Source organism: Oncorhynchus clarkii, chromosome 33 (assembly GCF_045791955.1).
Source record: "Oncorhynchus clarkii lewisi isolate Uvic-CL-2024 chromosome 33, UVic_Ocla_1.0, whole genome shotgun sequence".
Classification (NCBI taxonomy): Eukaryota; Metazoa; Chordata; class Actinopteri; order Salmoniformes; family Salmonidae; genus Oncorhynchus; species Oncorhynchus clarkii.
The window spans coordinates 33,131,493-33,149,870 of record NC_092179.1 but is presented as its reverse complement, the minus strand read 5'-3'; positions in this window follow the sequence as shown (position 1 = coordinate 33,149,870).

The window sequence follows — 18,378 nt, the reverse complement described above, 5'->3', positions numbered from 1 at the left end:
CCCTGGATTCCTGACCTCTGCCTGCCCTTGACTTGTCGTTTGTCTGCCCCCTGTTTTTGTAATAAAGTTTTGTTACTTTGAACTGTCTGTACCTGGGTCTTATCCTGAGGTCTGATAAGAAGTAGTCCGTTCAACTTGATTGATAAGCAGCATCTGTTTATTTATTCACTACATTCAGCCATCCAAGCTGTAAACCTAACTGTTAACTATGGATCACCTGTAGGGGCCAAATAAGGTGTTGCTGAAACAACCAATCACAACCCCAGACTGGCTCGGATACCCTCCATTAACCCTGACTCCTGGCTGCCTGCTTCCCAGACTGGCTGAACAGGTAATGCTAGAGGGTTAGCTGTGTGTGTGTTCAGGTAATGACTGGAGGGTTAGCTGTGTGTGTGTGTGTGTGTGTGTGTGTGTGTGTGTGTGTGTGTGTGTGTGTGTGTGTGTGTGTGTGTGTGTGTGTGTGTGTGTGTGTGTGTGTGTGTTCAGGTAATGACTGGAGGGTTAGCTGTGCACTGTTTTTCCAGCTGGCGGATTGTCAGTCAGAACTCCATGTTCCTTTGGATCAGCCTTTGGACCTATACAACACAGCACACATTGACAGCACTTCATTCCGGATCATTACCATGCTAAATGAAGCAAATGCTTAAATACACTGTCTACGGTGTAGCTGCATGCTCTGCCTGAGTTTTGTAACCATACTGTAGGCTACTGTGGCCGACCAGTCCTACTGCATCATAGATCTTACGCCCAACCACACAAAGCTATAAATGCCCTCTGGACTCAATGGCGTGCTTGTGTGTGTGTGTGTGTGTGTGTGTGTGTGTTCAGGTAATGACTAGAGGGTTAGCTGTGTGTGTGTGTGTGTGTGAGTAAAAGACTAATGTACATACTGGGGGAAAATCACCACTCTATTCCCACAATTAGAACCTAACCTTTACAACTCACTGTTTATGACTGAATCTTGAGTGGTAGCCTACTGAATTATTGAATGGTTGTCAATTGTATTTGGGCTCCTGAGTGGGGCAGTGGTCTAAGGCACTGCATCTCAGTGCTAGAGGTGTCACTACAGACTCTGGTTTGATTCCAGGCTGTATCACCACCGGCTGTGATTCGGAGTCCCATAGGGCGGACACACAATTTCCCCAGTGCTCTTTGTGCAAATTTGTTTGTTTTCAATAAACATTGGACACTAAATATAGCATGCATGTTGTCAACAATCTAAGCCAACCCGTCTGTTTTGACCCATAGTTGCGCAGGCATCAGTTTTGTTGTTAACAACACAATTGGCCCAGCATCGTCCGGCTTAGGGTTTGGCCGGGTAAGGCTGTCATTGTTAGTACGAATTTGTACTTAACTGACTTGCCTAGTTAAATAAAGGTTAAATAAATCAAATATAAGTAAGCGAATACAAAGGACTGTGACGTCAGGTACTGTGAATGTTGAAATACAATAGAAATACATGTCATAAGTCCTATGTAATGTCGAAGTATTTTCCTGGGATCATGTTTTGCGGTTGTTGATACAATTGTATTGTGTCAGGCTGTTACACAAAATCCTAGAACTACAGGTCCCGTCAAACCTGTTAGCATACACTTCCGGCTCCTCAACTGTTGGCCACCTGTTCCTGTTAGAGCCTTCTGATTGGTTTCGGTGGGCTCACGCGAGGGCGTCACACAGAACGCTACGACATCGGCGAGTAAAGTCAAGTCTGCCTTCAGAGGTTCAGAATCCCGTAGAGAACCGTGGAACAAATTGTCCGAGTCGTGGCTACTCTTTCTTTTTGGGAACAACCTAGGGACAAAAGGACAGCGTCTCCGTGCTTCTCGACAAGGTACATTTAGTGGTTGTCATGACATTTGATCGGGTATTTCAGTTGTTTAGCTAGATTTACAGTAACGTCTTTTTGGAATAACAGTAGCCTAGCTACCCAGGTTTCCTCTGCATCCAGTGACGCACTGCACAGCTAGCTTGAGCTGGCACCACATCCCCCGTCGGTGAGCTGCTAGTGGTAGCTACTAGCCATTCAGCTCTTGCCTGGGCTAGATTGAGCCAGTTGTTGGAAAAAGACAACGTGTGGTTGTTTTTCAATAAGGTATGTAGCTAACTACTGTAACGTAGTTAACGCTAGATAGGTAACGCTAGTGGAACCACATCTGTCAACAAAGTGTTGCCCTGGTTCCTTCAAAGGCGACGCTTCGTTCAGAAATGTCAGTGTAGTGAAGGGTAGTTCAACACTATCTGTACATCATATCTCATATTTTGTTGGCGCTGTGGTCGATAACATTGTTGTAAATTAGAAACCTCGTGTATTGTTTTGTCTTTCAATTATTGTGTAAAGATGGATTTAAATGTTGATATGATGATTTTAAAATGCCAGAGATTTGTAGTTTGGGATTGTTTCTTTGTCTCGCAGCGCTACACCAGTGGTGTACTAGCGAGCTGGCTGGATCAGGCTAAGCCCGTAGTCAAATGTTTATGCTACTTTCTAGTAGCTAACCTTATTGCTTTATTTTAGCGTCTTAGCCAATCTTAAATTATAGCTTAGTTTCTTAACAGGCAGCAATTTAACATATGACTAGGTTGCTCACTATCCTCAAGTGAATGTGTTTTTAACGGTCTCGCATAGCACTCCTTTGTTTGCTTCAATAGCATTGATAAGGTGGGGATAAAATTAGATAAGGCTGACTGACAGCTGTGGTATATCAGACCATATACCACGGGTATGACAAAACATTTATATTTACTCCTAATTACGTTGGTAACCAGTTTATAATAGCAATAAGGCAGCTCTGGGTTTTTAACGTGTTTTTATTTGACCTTTATTTAACTAGGTAAGTCAGTTAGGAACCAATTCTTATTTACAATGAAACCCACTGGAGGTCTGTGGGTGGCTATCGCATTCAAACGGCATCCATCGCGCTCTCCCAGAATTTTGCGTTCAGCCAATCGGGTTGCAGGTTAGGTGTGAAAAACAGATTGCTAAGGCATTTTAAAAATGTAAATGTTAAATTGAACCTTTATTTAATTAGACAAGTGAGTTAAGAACAAATTGTTATTTACAATGACGGCCTACCCTGGCCAAACCCGGACGACGCTGGGCCAATTGTGCGCATCCCTATGGGACTCTCAATCACGGCCGGATGTGATTCAAACTAGGGACTGCAGTAAGGCCTCTTGTACTGAGATGCAGAAGGCATAAAAGAAAGAACCCCTGGTCTGATGGTTTCAAAATAAAAGTTGTGCTTACTAAACACAGTTTTAAATGACATGTATTGGATTTTTTGTCATGAACTTGTTTACAGAACATTATTAAGTTTTAATAAAAAAATATTAAACATTTATGAAGTGAAATTATAAAGTTAAAACGAGATTTACAGTAGAATTCACCCTATATGTTTTTTTTTTTGGGGGGGGAGGGACCTCGACTTTAAATCCACTGGTTTAGGCTTGTGACTTTACATGTCAGAATAGCATTAACAGGAAGAGTCGGGTCTGTGTATGGTCAGGTACTGTCCTGGTAACCACCCTCAGGCTGTTTTTGGATTATGGTACAGAGCTCGCTATTTGTTTGACAGGGGGCGGGGTTAGTTTTGTGGTTGACAAGTCAGTCGTTGCCATGTCAACCGGCTAGGCATATACTTAACCTTATTAGCTTGGAACCTCAGAGGATCTCTAATCATTATTTACATATTTTTAAACAGATGCAAGCTCTGCTGATGAGCTGTCAGTACTACACTGTAGTCCACTATCTAAACAAGCTATAATATTTCATTGTTGATTGGGGTAACTTTAATTAGTCCACACAGTAACTAGCTCCATCTCATTGTATTCACAAGAGACTTGGAATAAGACTGTAGTCAGTGTGCAGGGTGTTCAGTGTAAAGCTGTAGCCTGACTAACACCAGCATCCGTCATCCTGCCGAACGTTAGCTCCAGTAAATCATCTCCGGCGTGGGCTGTAGCCTGTGTTGGAACTGATAAAAGCTTGTCTTTGCTGAGAGGAGAGAAGACCGAGGAACACACAGCTGCTTAGTGACGTCTTATTGATGTAGAGGAGATAATAAACAGACAAAACGGAGCTGTTTTTTTTTTAATATGCATGGCAATATTTCTCCATCACCAAGTCCCCCGGTCAGGGTAATGCGTAGCTCCTCTGCTTGGTGGTTAGTAAGCTGGAGACGGATATGAGTCATCATCTAGGTTCCTAAACCTGCTTTTGTCACGGCTACCACCACCATGGTGTTCAATCATAATCACTCAACTAAAACCTTTTTATTTATCCTGATTTGATGTTTGGTCCTGTTCTAACTCCGATGTTTATGAAGCTAACGAGATATGTAGTTAGTAAGGACGTAAAGGCTGTTTTCTTCGAGGCTGGGTGACTTGTAGGGAAGGAGATCAATGGGGTGACTTGTTGTTTTTGATCGACAACCAGAACTTCTAGTTCAGAATGACTTTTTGAGGGCTAGTTAGCCTAAGGGTCTGTGTGAGCTGTGTCAGGTGTGTGTGTTTTGTAAGCTTTCTGGTTAAATGGGCCAGTCAGACATGGCCAGCAGAAGCTATAGCAAACAGACAGCAGTAGACTCCAGAGATGGTGTGGTCTGTCCATGTGGCACCCCTATTCCCTATTTAATGCACATAGAAGACCTGACACATGGACAGGGAACTGAATCGCTCTACAACTACCATTAGCTAGTCAGCCCATACCTGATAGTGACAGAAGAAATGACTTAGACTCTCCCAAATGACACCCCATTCTCCCAGTGCTCTAGTTTTGACCAGATCTCTCTCTATGTAGGGTATAGACAGGTAGACTCTGTGTTGGAGCTTGGTTAAACAGGCAGTGTTGAGCAAGCAGCGCCTATCCAATGTCTCAGGTCCAAACCAATGGAGCATTTGACAAACTGCCAGTTCTGCTCTGGCTTGTGGTGTGAAGGACAAGTTAATGTCACAGCTTGTTCTCTCCGCTTGTGACCCCCCTCTCTCTCTCTCTCTCTCTCTCGGTACCCATGTGATCCAGCGCGGCTGATTCCACTCCTGACAGTTCTTATGATTGAAAGCCAGAGACAAAGCACTCAGTGTTGTGGAACTTGACACAAAAGACACACACGTGCACCAATCAGAGTTGGTGAGATGTGGAACACACCCAGAGACGGCTCCATTACCAGTGTTTTGTTAAGACTAGCCTCATTCTTTCTCTGCTGTGTTTTGGTTGGGCTAGTTTCTTGTTGTGAGTCTCGGTGCTGAATGGATCACTGTGTTGGTTTGTATTATATACCCAGTTAGAGGCAGGAACAGAGAAGGCTAGATACGCCCTGGGCTGGTGGTCACGTTGACAAACTAAGGCCTTGATGAAAATACAGGGTGAAGGTGAACTTTAGGCTACCTTGGTGAATTTGTAAAGCATGCAAGACAAGACATTATGAGATGCAGATGACCAAAACATATGAGCACGCTTCTCTCTTTCTCTCTTTCTCTCTTTCTCTCCTGCTGGCCTGCCTGCTCTGTCTGTCTCTCTCTCTCTCCCTCCTGCTGGCCTGCTCTGTCTGTCTCGCTCTCTCTCCCTCCTGCTGGCCTGCCTGTTCTCAATTCAATTTAAGGGCTTTATTGGCATGGAATAAAATGTTAACATTGCCAAAGCAAGTGAAGTACCTAATAAACAAATGTGAAATAAACAATACAAATGAACAGGAAGCATTACACTCTCTCTCTCTCCCTGCTGCTCTCCTGCTTGATCTGTCTCTTGGCTAATGATGAAAATGTGTTCAGTCTTTGGTCTGTTGCATGTAGAATATCCTAGCCTCTTCATGTAGAATATCCTAGCCTATTCATGTAGAATATCCTAGCCTATTCGTGTAGAATGCATCCTAGCCTATTCGTGTAGAATGCATCCTAGCCTATTCGTGTAGAATGCATCCTAGCCTATTCGTGTAGAATGCATCCTAGCCTATTCGTGTAGAATGCATCCTAGCCTATTCGTGTAGAATGCATCCTAGCCTATTCGTGTAGAATGCATCCTAGCCTATTCGTGTAGAATGCATCCTAGCCTATTCGTGTAGAATGCATCCTAGCCTATTCGTGTAGAAAGCATCCTAGCCTATTCGTGTAGAATGCATCCTAGCCTATTCGTGTAGAATGCATCCTAGCCTATTCGTGTAGAATGCATCCTAGCCTATTCGTGTAGAATGCATCCTAGCCTATTCGTGTAGAATGCATCCTAGCCTATTCGTGTAGAATGCATCCTAGCCTATTCGTGTAGAATGCATCCTAGCCTGTGCGCGTAGAATGCATCGGAGCCTGTGCGCGTAGAATGCATCGGAGCCTGTGCGCGTAGAATGCATCGGAGCCTGTGCGCGTAGAATGCATCGGACGGAGCCTGTGCGCGTAGAATGCATCGGACGGAGCCTGTGCGCGTAGAATGCATCGGACGGAGCCTGTGCGCGTAGAATGCATCGGACGGAGCCTGTGCGCGTAGAATGCATCGGACGGAGCCTGTGCGCGTAGAATGCATCGGGCGGAGCCTGTGCGCGTAGAATGCATCGGGCGGAGCCTGTGCGCGTAGAATGCATCGGGCGGAGCCTGTGCGCGTAGAATGCATCGGACGGAGCCTGTGCGCGTAGAATGCATCCTAGCCTATTCGTGTAGAATGCATCCTAGCCTATTCGTGTAGAATGCATCCTAGCCTATTCGTGTAGAATGCATCCTAGCCTATTCGTGTAGAATGCATCCTAGCCTATTCGTGTAGAATGCATCCTAGCCTATTCGTGTAGAATGCATCCTAGCCTATTCGTGTAGAATGCATCCTAGCCTGTGCGCGTAGAATGCATCGGAGCCTGTGCGCGTAGAATGCATCGGAGCCTGTGCGCGTAGAATGCATCGGACGGAGCCTGTGCGCGTAGAATGCATCGGACGGAGCCTGTGCGCGTAGAATGCATCGGACGGAGCCTGTGCGCGTAGAATGCATCGGAGCCTATTCGTGGATGACCCCAACGTCGCCTGGAAACCAAGGTATCGTCGGGCCAGTCTTGCGAGCACAGGGTAGCCTACTTCTCGTTTTTGCCCCATATGAAATGACAGCAGGCGGCCAGTAGCCTTTATTCATGACCCTTTCAGATATAATGGGATGTGGCCCCTAGAAAGCGTCTCGGCTGTGGCATGCCTGTCTGTTATGCTATGCTACTGATGTTTACATTTTATTTTTTATTCACCATTTATTTAACTAGGCAAGTCAGTTAAAAACAAATTCTTATTTACAATGACGGCCTATCGGGGAACAGTGAGTTAACTGCCTTGTTCAGGGGCATGACGACAGATTTTTACCTTGTCATGTCGGGGATTCGATCCAGCAACCTTTCGGTTACTGGCCCAACGCTCTAACCACTCTAACCTTCTCTGGAGATATGAACGGGCATTTTACTGGTCTGTAAAGGAACACACTAACCACTCTAACCTTCTCTGGAGATATGAACGGGCATTTTACTGGTCTGTAAAGGAACACACTAACCACTCTAACCTTCTCTGGAGATATGAACGGCCATTTTACTGGTCTGTAAAGGAACACACTAACCACTCTAACCTTCTCTGGAGATATGAACGGACATTTTACTGGTCTGTAAAGGAACACACTAACCACTCTAACCTTCTCTGGAGATATGAACGGCCATTTTACTGGTCTGTAAAAGAACACACTAACCACTCTAACCTTCTCTGGAGATATGAATGGCCATTTTACTGGTCTGTAAAGGAACACACTAACCACTCTAACCTTCTCTGGAGATATGAACGGGCATTTTACTGGTCTGTAAAGGAACACACTAACCACTCTAACCTTCTCTGGAGATATGAACGGCCATTTTACTGGTCTGTAAAGGAACACACTAACCACTAACCTTCTCTGGAGATATGAACGGCCATTTTACTGGTCTGTAAAGGAACACACTAACCACTCTAACCTTCTCTGGAGATATTTACGGGCATTTTACTGGTCTGTAAAGGAATGAGGCTTCTGAAGCCATTATTCTGCATTGTAAATTGACGTATAATGTAATGAGTTTGTCCCCAGTGGTCATACATATGTAATAGGGCCATTATTCTGCATTGTAAATTGACGTAGAATTGAATGATTTTTTTGTGTGAGGAAAACTGAGAAAAGAATGTCTGTTTTTAAGCGTTAGGCAAAATGGTTAATTTGCCACATCCCTAGTGTGTAACACAAGGTCAAGACAGATAACATGTTCAATGTACCTGCTGTGACACCAGCAGGTATTTCACCTTTCCTCTAGAAAGACAGGTTCCCACATCATCCTAGGCCTCATGCAAACTAGTCTAGCATCACGACACACCTGTCCTTTGTCTTTACGAGCTTGTCTAGCTGGTTCTACTGGTTCCCCAAAGACAACTAGCAAAACGGGCAACTTTCAAAACCAATCTCGTGTGTGTGTAAGCGAGAAGGCTCTGAAAACAGAAGTGACATTAACCCAGATTATTTTCATCTGTCACTCTTCTGTAACTGAACTATTGTAGCTCAGTTTCATGTTGGTTGGACAGAACCTGCGGTGATTGCCAGGCCCAGTAAATTGTGACCCGGAGGGTTTGTGTATTTTGTTGTGTATAACTAGTTTGACTCGTACAACCTGTGCTGCCTGCTTTGTCACTTTCAAATGTCACTCCTCTCTCTTTAGAGGGAGGTAGCTACTAGCTAGGTAGCGTGTTGTGTTCCAGGCTAGAGGGAGGTAGCTACTAGCTAGGTAGCGTGTTGTGTTCCAGGCTAGAGGGAGGTAGCTACTAGCTAGGTAGTGTGTTCCAGGCTAGAGGGAGGTAGCTACTAGCTAGGTAGCGTGTTGTGTTCCAGGCTAGAGGGAGGTAGCTACTAGCTAGGTAGCGTGTTGTGTTCCAGGCTAGAGGGAGGTAGCTACTAGCTAGGTAGCGTGTTGTGTTCCAGGCTAGAGGGAGGTAGCTACTAGCTAGGTAGCGTGTTGTGTTCCAGGCTAGAAGGTGGTAGCTACTAGCTAGGTAGCGTGTTGTGTTCCAGGCTAGAAGGTGGTAACTACTGGCTAGATAGCGTGTTGTGTTCCAGGCTAGAGGGAGGTAGCTAGTAGCTAGGTAGCGTGTTGTGTTCCAGGCTAGAGGGAGGTAGCTACTAGCTAGGTAGCGTGTTGTGTTCCAGGCTAGAGGGAGGTAGCTACTAGCTAGGTAGCGTGTTGTGTTCCAGGCTAGAGGGAGGTAGCTACTGGCTAGATAGCCTGTTGTGTTCCAGGCTAGAGGGAGATAGCTACTGGCTAGGTAGCGTGTTGTGTTCCAGGCTAGAGCGAGGTAGCTACTAGCTAGGTAGCGTGTTGTGTTCCAGGCTAGAGGGAGGTAGCTACTAGCTAGGTAGCGTGTTGTGTTCCAGGCTAGAGGGTGGTAGCTACTAGCTAGGTAGCGTGTTGTGTTCCAGGCTAGAGGGAGGTAGCTACTAGCTAGGTAGCGTGTTGTGTTCCAGGCTAGAGGGAGGTAGCTACTAGCTAGGTAGCGTGTTGTGTTCCAGGCTAGAGGGAGGTAGCTACTAGCTAGGTAGCGTGTTGTGTTCCAGGCTAGAGGGAGGTAGCTACTAGCTAGGTAGCGTGTTGTGTTCCAGGCTAGAGGGAGGTAGCTACTAGCTAGGTAGCGTGTTGTGTTCCAGGCTAGAGGGAGGTAGCTACTAGCTAGGTAGCGTGTTGTGTTCCAGGCTAGAGGGTGGTAGCTACTGGCTGGATAGCTGTTAGATATGTCGTGGATATATGACGCTCACTCTCTCCGCTCACTGCAGGTTCTACATGCCAGTGCTTTCACCCCCCCCCCCCCCCCCCCCCTCGAGCCTTAAAACTCCTCCATTCACCATCAGTTCTCCTCTCAAAAGCTCCTTGCTCTTTGTCGCTCACAAAAGAGAGAGAAATCAATTCTCAATGTCATTTCTTCTTCCCTCTTTCAGCCCTGCTCTATTTCTCTCTCCATCAGGCAACGTAATTGATTTGTCTATTCCTCTGATACAGAAACAGTAAAGCCTGTCTCTGGCTGAACACGGAGAATCCACTCCATCAACTACTTGGGAGGTCTCTTTCTTTTCTTATTATGGAGTCTATTGCTGTGTTCCGAATGGCACCCTATTCCCTATCTAGTGCACTACTTTTGACCGGAGCCCTTTGGTAAAGTAGTGCACTACTTTTGACCAGGACCCATTGTAGTGTAGCATGGTATACCTGTACCACGGTAATATCAGCCTACCAAAACGTCATATGATAGTACCACATTTTTCATCCCTACCGATCTAAAGAACCTGCTGGAGCTTGTTATGAAATGTTTATAAAGTCAGTTGTCTTTTTAAATTATTATTTTTATTTTTTATTCTGTAAAAAAAAATTAAGCAACAGCCACTAGTCTCTTGTATGGGCAGGTTCAATAATGTCAACTTGACTTTCATGTTCATATCAGGTGTGGGAGCTGCAGTCTGTCAGCTGCGTTTCCTTCCAGCCATCACTCACCTGCTTCTCTGTCAGCTGCGTCTCCTTCCAGCCATCACTCACCTGCTTCTCTCTGTCAGCTGCGTCTCCTTCCAGCCATCACTCACCTGCTTCTCTTTGTCAGCTGAGTCTCCTTCCAGCCATCACTCACCTGCTTCTCTGTCAGCTGCGTCTCCTTCCAGCCATCACTCACCTGCTTCTCTGTCAGCTGCGTCTCCTTCCAGCCATCACTCACCTGCTTCTCTCTGTCAGCTGCGTCTCCTTCCAGCCATCACTCACCTGCTTCTCTCTGTCAGCTGCGTCCCCTTCCAGCCATCACTCACCTTCTTCTCTCTGTCAGCTGCGTCTCCTTCCAGCCATCACTCACTCCCTGGAATATCCAGGAGCTCAAGGCCAGTCTGATTGGCTCTGCTAGTTCGCTGTCACGCAGCAATGCCAGAGAGGAAAAACTGCTTCACGAGGGTTAAACAAACCTGACCCAACTTTTCTCTCTTCCTGCTTGATTTCGCGCATTTTGATATAATTTCACAAACTGTGTCGCGGGCCGTTTTTAAACTGATCCCGGCCCACTAATTATTGGTTTGATGACAACGTTGTTCAGTCAACCTGGTAACTTGGCAGTAGGTTTAGACACATCTGATTGGCCCAGGAAGAAAGGAAAATGCAGTATTCTATTAACAGTGTGAATATCAGGGAACAGTGTGAATATCAGGGAACAGTGTGAATATCAGGGAACAGTGTGAATATCAGGGAACAGTGTGAATATCAGGGAACAGTGTGAATATCAGGGAACAGTGTGTAGCTGTGTGAATATCAGGGAACAGTGTGAATATCAGGGAACAGTGTGTAGCTGTGTGAATATCAGGGAACAGTGTGTAGCTGTGTGAATATCAGGGAACAGTGAGTAGCTGTGTGAATATCAGGGAACAGTGTGTAGCTATGTGAATATCAGGGAACAGTGTGTAGCTGTGTGAATATCAGGGAACAGTGTGAATATCAGGGAACAGTGTGAATATCAGGGAACAGTGTGAATATCAGGGAACAGTGTGTAGCTGTGTGAATATCAGGGAACAGTGTGTAGCTGTGTGAATATCAGGGAACAGTGTGAATATCAGGGAACAGTGTGAATATCATGGAACAGTGTGTAGCTGTGTGAATATCAGGGAACAGTGTGTAGCTGTGTGAAAATCAGGGAACAGTGTGTAGCTGTGTGAATATCAGGGAACAGTGTGAATATCAGGGAACATTGAGTAGCTGTGTGAATATCAGGGAACAGTGTGTAGCTGTGTGAATATCAGGGAACAGTGTGAATATCAAGGAACAGTGTGTAGCTGTGTGAATATCAGGGAACAGTGTGTAGCTGTGTGAATATCAGGGAACAGATTGTGTGTGTAGCTGATGCCCTAACATTTATTAAACAGGAACAAGTGTCGGGGGACGAACAGGACGCTAGGCCACTCTGAACACCTGGGTCAGTGGTATCTAGTTCAGGGGAGCAGGGTTCCTTGGGTCAGTGTGGGATTCGTCCCAAATTGCACCCTATTCAATTTATAATGCACTATGGGTCCATAGGGCTCTGATCTAAACTAGTGCACTGAATAGGGTGCCAGGCATGGTGTCCTCTCCAGTTATGACCTGCCCTCCCTTCTCTCCACTCACCCCCCTCTCTCCCGAACAAAGCCTATTCTGCTATTGGATAGAATAGCCAAGCTAATACAGAGATGATGCCTGTGGTTTCTCTATCATGGGTTTAAACTGGGAAAGATTTGGCTCTGATGAAACTCAATGTAGCCCTTTGGTGGAGGCTGAAGGTGTCTATTGACAGCTGGAACAGTGATACATTAGATTGATACTTTATTGGTTCCAGATCTAACTCCCTCATTATACTGAGAGTTGATTGGTTCCAGATCCAACGCCATCATTATACTGAGAGTTGATTGGTTCCAGATCTAACTTTCTCTGTATACTGATAGTTGATTGGTTCCAGATCGAACTCTTTCTGTATACTGAGAGTTGAGTGTGTGTGTGTGCGCCAAATGAGCACATCTCTTCTGGAGCACAGCACAGTAGGATGTAGCTAGTTCTACAGCCAGTAAAGCCAGCCCTACAGCCAGTACAGCCAGTACAGCCAGCCCTACAGCCAGCCCTACAGCCAGCAAAGCCAGCCCTACAATCAGCAAAGCCAGCCAGCAAAGCCAGCCCTACAGCCAGCCCTACAGCCAGCCAGCAAAGCCAGCCCTACAGCCAGTCCTACAGCCAGCCCTACAGCATATAAAGCCAGCCCTACAGCCAGCCCTGCAGCTTGTAAAGCCAGCCCTGCAGCTTGTAAAGCCAGCCCTGCAGCTTGTAAAGCCAGCCCTGCAGCCTGTAAAGCCAGCCCTGCAGCTTGTAAAGCCAGCCCTGCAGCTTGTAAAGCCAGCCCTGCAGCCTGTAAAGCCAGCCCTGCAGCCAGCTTGTAAAGCCAGCCCTGCAGCCAGCTTGTAAAGCCAGCCCTGCAGCCAGCTTGTAAAGCCAGCCCTGCAGCCAGCTTGTAAAGCCAGCCCTGCAGCCAGCTTGTAAAGCCAGCCCTGCAGCCAGCTTGTAAAGCCAGCCCTGCAGCCAGCCTGTAAAGCCAGCCCTGCAGCCAGCCTGTAAAGCCAGCCCTACAGCCAGCCCTGCAGCTTGTAAAGCCAGCCCTACAGCCAGCCCTGCAGCTTGTAAAGCCAGCCCTGGCAGCTTGTAAAGCCAGCCCTGGCAGCTTGTAAAGCCAGCCCTGGCAGCTTGTAAAGCCAGCCCTGCAGCCAGCTTGTAAAGCCAGCCCTGCAGCCAGCTTGTAAAGCCAGCCCTGCACCCAGCTTGTAAAGCCAGCCCTGCAGCCAGCTTGTAAAGCCAGCCCTGCAGCCAGCTTGTAAAGCCAGCCCTGCAGCCAGCTTGTAAAGCCAGCCCTGCAGCCAGCCTGTAAAGCCAGCCCTGCAGCCAGCCTGTAAAGCCAGCCCTGCAGCCAGCCTGTAAAGCCAGCCCTGCAGCCAGCCTGTAAAGCCAGCCCTGCAGCCAGCCTGTAAAGCCAGCCCTGCAGCCAGCCTGTAAAGCCAGCCCTGCAGCCAGCCTGTAAAGCCAGCCCTGGCAGCTTGTAAAGCCAGCCCTGCAGCTTGTAAAGCCAGCCCTGCAGCCAGCCTGTAAAGCCAGCCCTGCAGCCAGCCTGTAAAGCCAGCCCTGCAGCCAGCCTGTAAAGCCAGCCCTGCAGCCAGCCTGTAAAGCCAGCCCTACAGCCAGCCCTGCAGCCAGCCTGTAAAGCCAGCCCTACAGCCAGCCCTGCAGCTTGTAAAGCCAGCCCTGCAGCCAGCCTGTAAAGCCAGCCCTGCAGCCAGCCTGTCAAGCCAGCCCTGGCAGCTTGTAAAGCCAGCCCTGCATCTTGTAAAGCCAGCCCTGCAGCTTGTAAAGCCAGCCCTGCAGCTTGTAAAGCCAGCCCTGCAGCCAGCCTGTCAAGCCAGCCCTGCAGCTTGTAAAGCCAGCCCTGCAGCTTGTAAAGCCAGCCCTGCAGCCAGCCTGTAAAGCCAGCCCTGCAGCCAGCCTGTAAAGCCAGCCCTGCAGCCAGCCTGTAAAGCCAGCCCTGCAGCCAGCCTGTAAAGCCAGCCCTACAGCCAGCCCTGCAGCTTGTAAAGCCAGCCCTACAGCCAGCCCTGCAGCTTGTAAAGCCAGCCCTGCAGCCAGCCTGTAAAGCCAGCCCTGCAGCCAGCCTGTAAAGCCAGCCCTGGCAGCTTGTAAAGCCAGCCCTGGCAGCTTGTAAAGCCAGCCCTGGCAGCTTGTAAAGCCATCCCTGGCAGCTTGTAAAGCCAGCCCTGGCAGCTTGTAAAGCCAGCCCTGCAGCCAGCCTGTAAAGCCAGCCCTGCAGCTTGTAAAGCCAGCCCTGCAGCCAGCCCTACAGCCAGCCCTGCAGCTTGTAAAGCCAGCCTGTAAAGCCAGCCCTGCAGCCAGCCTGTAAAGCCAGCCCTGCAGCCAGCCTATAAAGCCAGCCCTGCAGCCAGCCTATAAAGCCAGCCCTGCAGCCAGCCTGTAAAGCCAGCCCTGCAGCCAGCCTGTAAAGCCAGCCCTGCAGCCAGCCTGTAAAGCCAGCCCTGCAGCCAGCCTATAAAGCCAGCCCTGCAGCCAGCCTGTAAAGCCAGCCCTGCAGCCAGCCTTTAAAGCCAGCCCTACAGCTGCTGACTGTACTGATGTGTTTCAGGACACAGCACAACTCATCTAGTTAGCTAGAGCATCCATGGTCCCACAGCTGATGATGCAGAGGAAATTGAACACGTGTGTGTGTGTGTGTGTGTGTGTGTGTGTGTGTGTGTGTGTGTGTGTGTGTGTGTGTGTGTGTGTGTGTGTGTGTGTGTGTGTGTGTGTGTGTGTGTGTAATGAGCGACTGGGTAGACCCACTCAGATTTTCATATTCTTCTCTTTTGTCTGTAAGAAACGGTGGTGTTATCCACCAGGGACTTCCTCCACACTCTGCTTCCTGTTTCCTTTCCTCCTGTATGTCTCAGACAGTGTCGCCAAGCTCAAAACCTGATGCATTTGTAATATGCCCTGTCTACAAAATATTGGTCTTGAAAACACTGTTCTTTCGAATAGAAATATTGACCCAATATTGTATCGGTTTTAGATGTGCTATGCTGGAAGTTTTAGAAGTTAACAAGCGTGATATGTAGTCTATTTCATGGTGTGTATTTTCTCATTCTGAGGAATTGGTGCGAAAGGGTCTCGATTGGCCGGTTAATTCTGTATGCAGCTCATCACACTGGAGACATTTGAGAACACACACACACACACACACACACACACACACACACACACACACACACACACACACACACACTCTGTTCCTATCAAGCTTCACTGGAACAAAGTGACTTGTCTCGTTGCCTGTTAGATGGTTTTCCTGCCAGTTCCCATCTGTTCTGGGGGCATCCCAAATGGTCTGGACCACACAGGCCTCGACCATACGGTCATTTATATATAACATGCATTTAAATAAACTCTAATTTCAGCCTTCCTATGTGTCCTTGGGCAGTTTTCTCCCCCGTGTAGAAATGTGAAATCTTTCTCACTAACCACGTTTCCATTCACAGTTTTTATGAGTTAAGTCATACCCTATTAAAAAAAATATCCCAACAGCTGTGAAGAAAGCCGGTCGTTTCGGGACAATTAAAAAAATCCCAAAAGCTGTGATGAAAGCAGGACGTTTCGGGACAATTTAAAATATCCCAACAGCTGTGATGAAAGCAGGACGTTTCGGGAAAATTTAAAATATCCCAACAGCTGTGAAGAAAGCAGGACGTTTCGGGAAAATAATTATAATAAAACATTTAAAAATGACAACAGATAATATGTTCAACACGGTGGGATGTTTCTGTGACAGTAATATTAATTATGTGTGAAAATGAGGTGGAAACACGTTTAGGGGTAAATATTGACATAATAACCGTATTGAAGTAAACCCTGGAGTAACGTGATGATATGGTGTTTGGTCGTCAGGATAGTCAGGTCGTCAGACTAGTCAGGTCGTCAGACTAGTCAGGATCGAGGGAAAGATGAATGGAGCAAAGTACAGAGAGATCCTTGATGAAAACCTGCTCCAGAGCACTCAGGACCTCTGACTGGGGTGAAGGTTGACCTTTCAACAGGACAAACGACCCTAAGCACACAGCCAAGACAACGCAGGAGTAGCTTCGGGACTAGTCTCTGAATGTCCTTGAGTGGCCCAGTCAGAGCCCAGACGTGAACCCGATCGAACATCTCTGGCGAGACCTGAAAATAGCTGTGCAGCGACGCTCACCATCCAACCTGACAGAGCTGGAGAGGATCTGCAGAGAAGAATGGGAGAAACTCCCCAAATACAGAGGTGCCAAGCTTGTAGCACCATAGCCAAGAAGACTCAAGGCTGTAATCACCGTCAAGTGCTTCAACAAATTACTGAGTAAATGGTCTGAATACTTATGTAAATGTGATATTTCAGTAAATTTGCCAACTTTTCTAAAAACCTGTTTTTTCTTTCATTATTGTGTGTGGGTTGGGGCGAACACAATTTTAATAAGTTTTAGTATAAGGCTGTAACGTAACAATGTGGGACAAGTCAAGGGGTCTGAATACTTTCCGATTGCACTGTATAGGTTTCACATTTAGCCATGGCCAAAACGGGAATAGGCCATTTGGCATGTCGCCCTGCTGAGTGCCCCCCTGCGCCGTTGTGCGCCGCCAGGCTCCGTGTGGTGCAGTCATGTTCAAACACGGCATCACCGTTGACGATGGCTGTCAAACATGGTGGATGGTATCGTAGAATCGCCCAACCTTTCTGTGTAGGGACATGGGATGGCATTTGAGGAACACATGGCTTTGTCATCAGCAACACCCTCTGCTAGCCAGGCATTGTCTTTTTGAATGTATTTCATGTTTCTCCTCCCTCTAAAACATCTTCCTGTTCCTTTCTGGTTGTTCCCTAGCAGAGGGCTTGGATGTTGTCATCTTCCTGTTCCCTTCTGGTTGTTCCCTAGCAGAGGGCTTGGATGTTGTCATCTTCCTGTTCCCTTCTGGTTGTTCCCTAGCAGAGGGCTTGGATGTTGTCATCTTCCTGTTCCCTTCTGGTTGTTCCCTAGCAGAGGGCTTGGATGTTGTCATCTTCCTGTTCCCTTCTGGTTGTTCCCTAGCAGAGGGCTTGGATGTTGTCATCTTCCTGTTCCCTTCTGGTTGTTCCCTAGCAGAGGGCTTGGATGTTGTCCTCTTCCTGTTCCCTTCTGGTTGTTCCCTAGCAGAGGGCTTGGATGTTGTCCACGCTATGCTCTATAAGTGGAAGGAAATGTGTGATGGGAAGTGGAATCAATCACAGGATGTTGTTTTTCTGATTGTGTGTACGGACTAGTCTGGTCTACAGGTCTGACTGTGTGTACGGACTAGCCTGGTCTACAGGTCTGACTGTGTGTACGGACCAGCCTGGTCTACAGGTCTGACTGTGTGTACGGACCAGCCTGGTCTACAGGTCTGACTGTGTGTACGGACCAGCCTGGTCTACAGGTCTGACTGTGTGTACGGACCAGCCTGGTCTACAGGTCTGACTGTGTGTACGGACCAGCCTGGTCTACAGGTCTGACTGTGTGTACGGACTAACCTGGTCTACAGGTCTGACTGTGTGTACGGACTAGTCTGGTCTACAGGTCTGACTGTGTGTACGGACTAGCCTGGTCTACAGGTCTGACTGTGTGTACGGACTAGCCTGGTCTACAGGTCTGACTGTGTGTACGGACTAGCCTGGTCTACAGGTCTGACTGTGTGTACGGACTAACCTGGTCTACAGGTCTGACTGTGTGTACGGACTAGTCTGGTCTACAGGTCTGACTGTGTGTACGGACTAGCCTGGTCTACAGGTCTGACTGTGTGTACGGACTAGCCTGGTCTACAGGTCTGACTGTGTGTACGGACTAGCCTGGTCTACAGGTCTGACTGTGTGTACGGACTAGCCTTGCCAGTTTGCGCTGTCTTTCCAATTCCTACACCGTCAGATCTTGGACCAGGCTATATACTTATCAATGTCCTGTATCTTCCAGAAGTCAAAACAACCAGTGTTGATCTGTTAAGGCCTTCCATACTTCACTCTTTCCTTTTTTTTCTTACCACGATCTTCTAGTCGACTGTGATTTATGTAGATGCATTCCCCTACACGCTACGACTGGCCCTCGTCTGATGTGAGAGCAGAGTGTTTGTGGTGTGTGTTTTTAGTGTGTCAATGTGTTTTAGTACGAGTACAGTACGGACCCACCCCCATGCTGGCCGCGGGGGGAGATTTTGGGGCAGTTGGCAACTGGTGTGTGTGACTGACTACAAGGTCTTTTCAGGGATTAGTGAACGGGCCAAGCTGCACCGTGTGTGTGTGTGTGTACATTGTGTG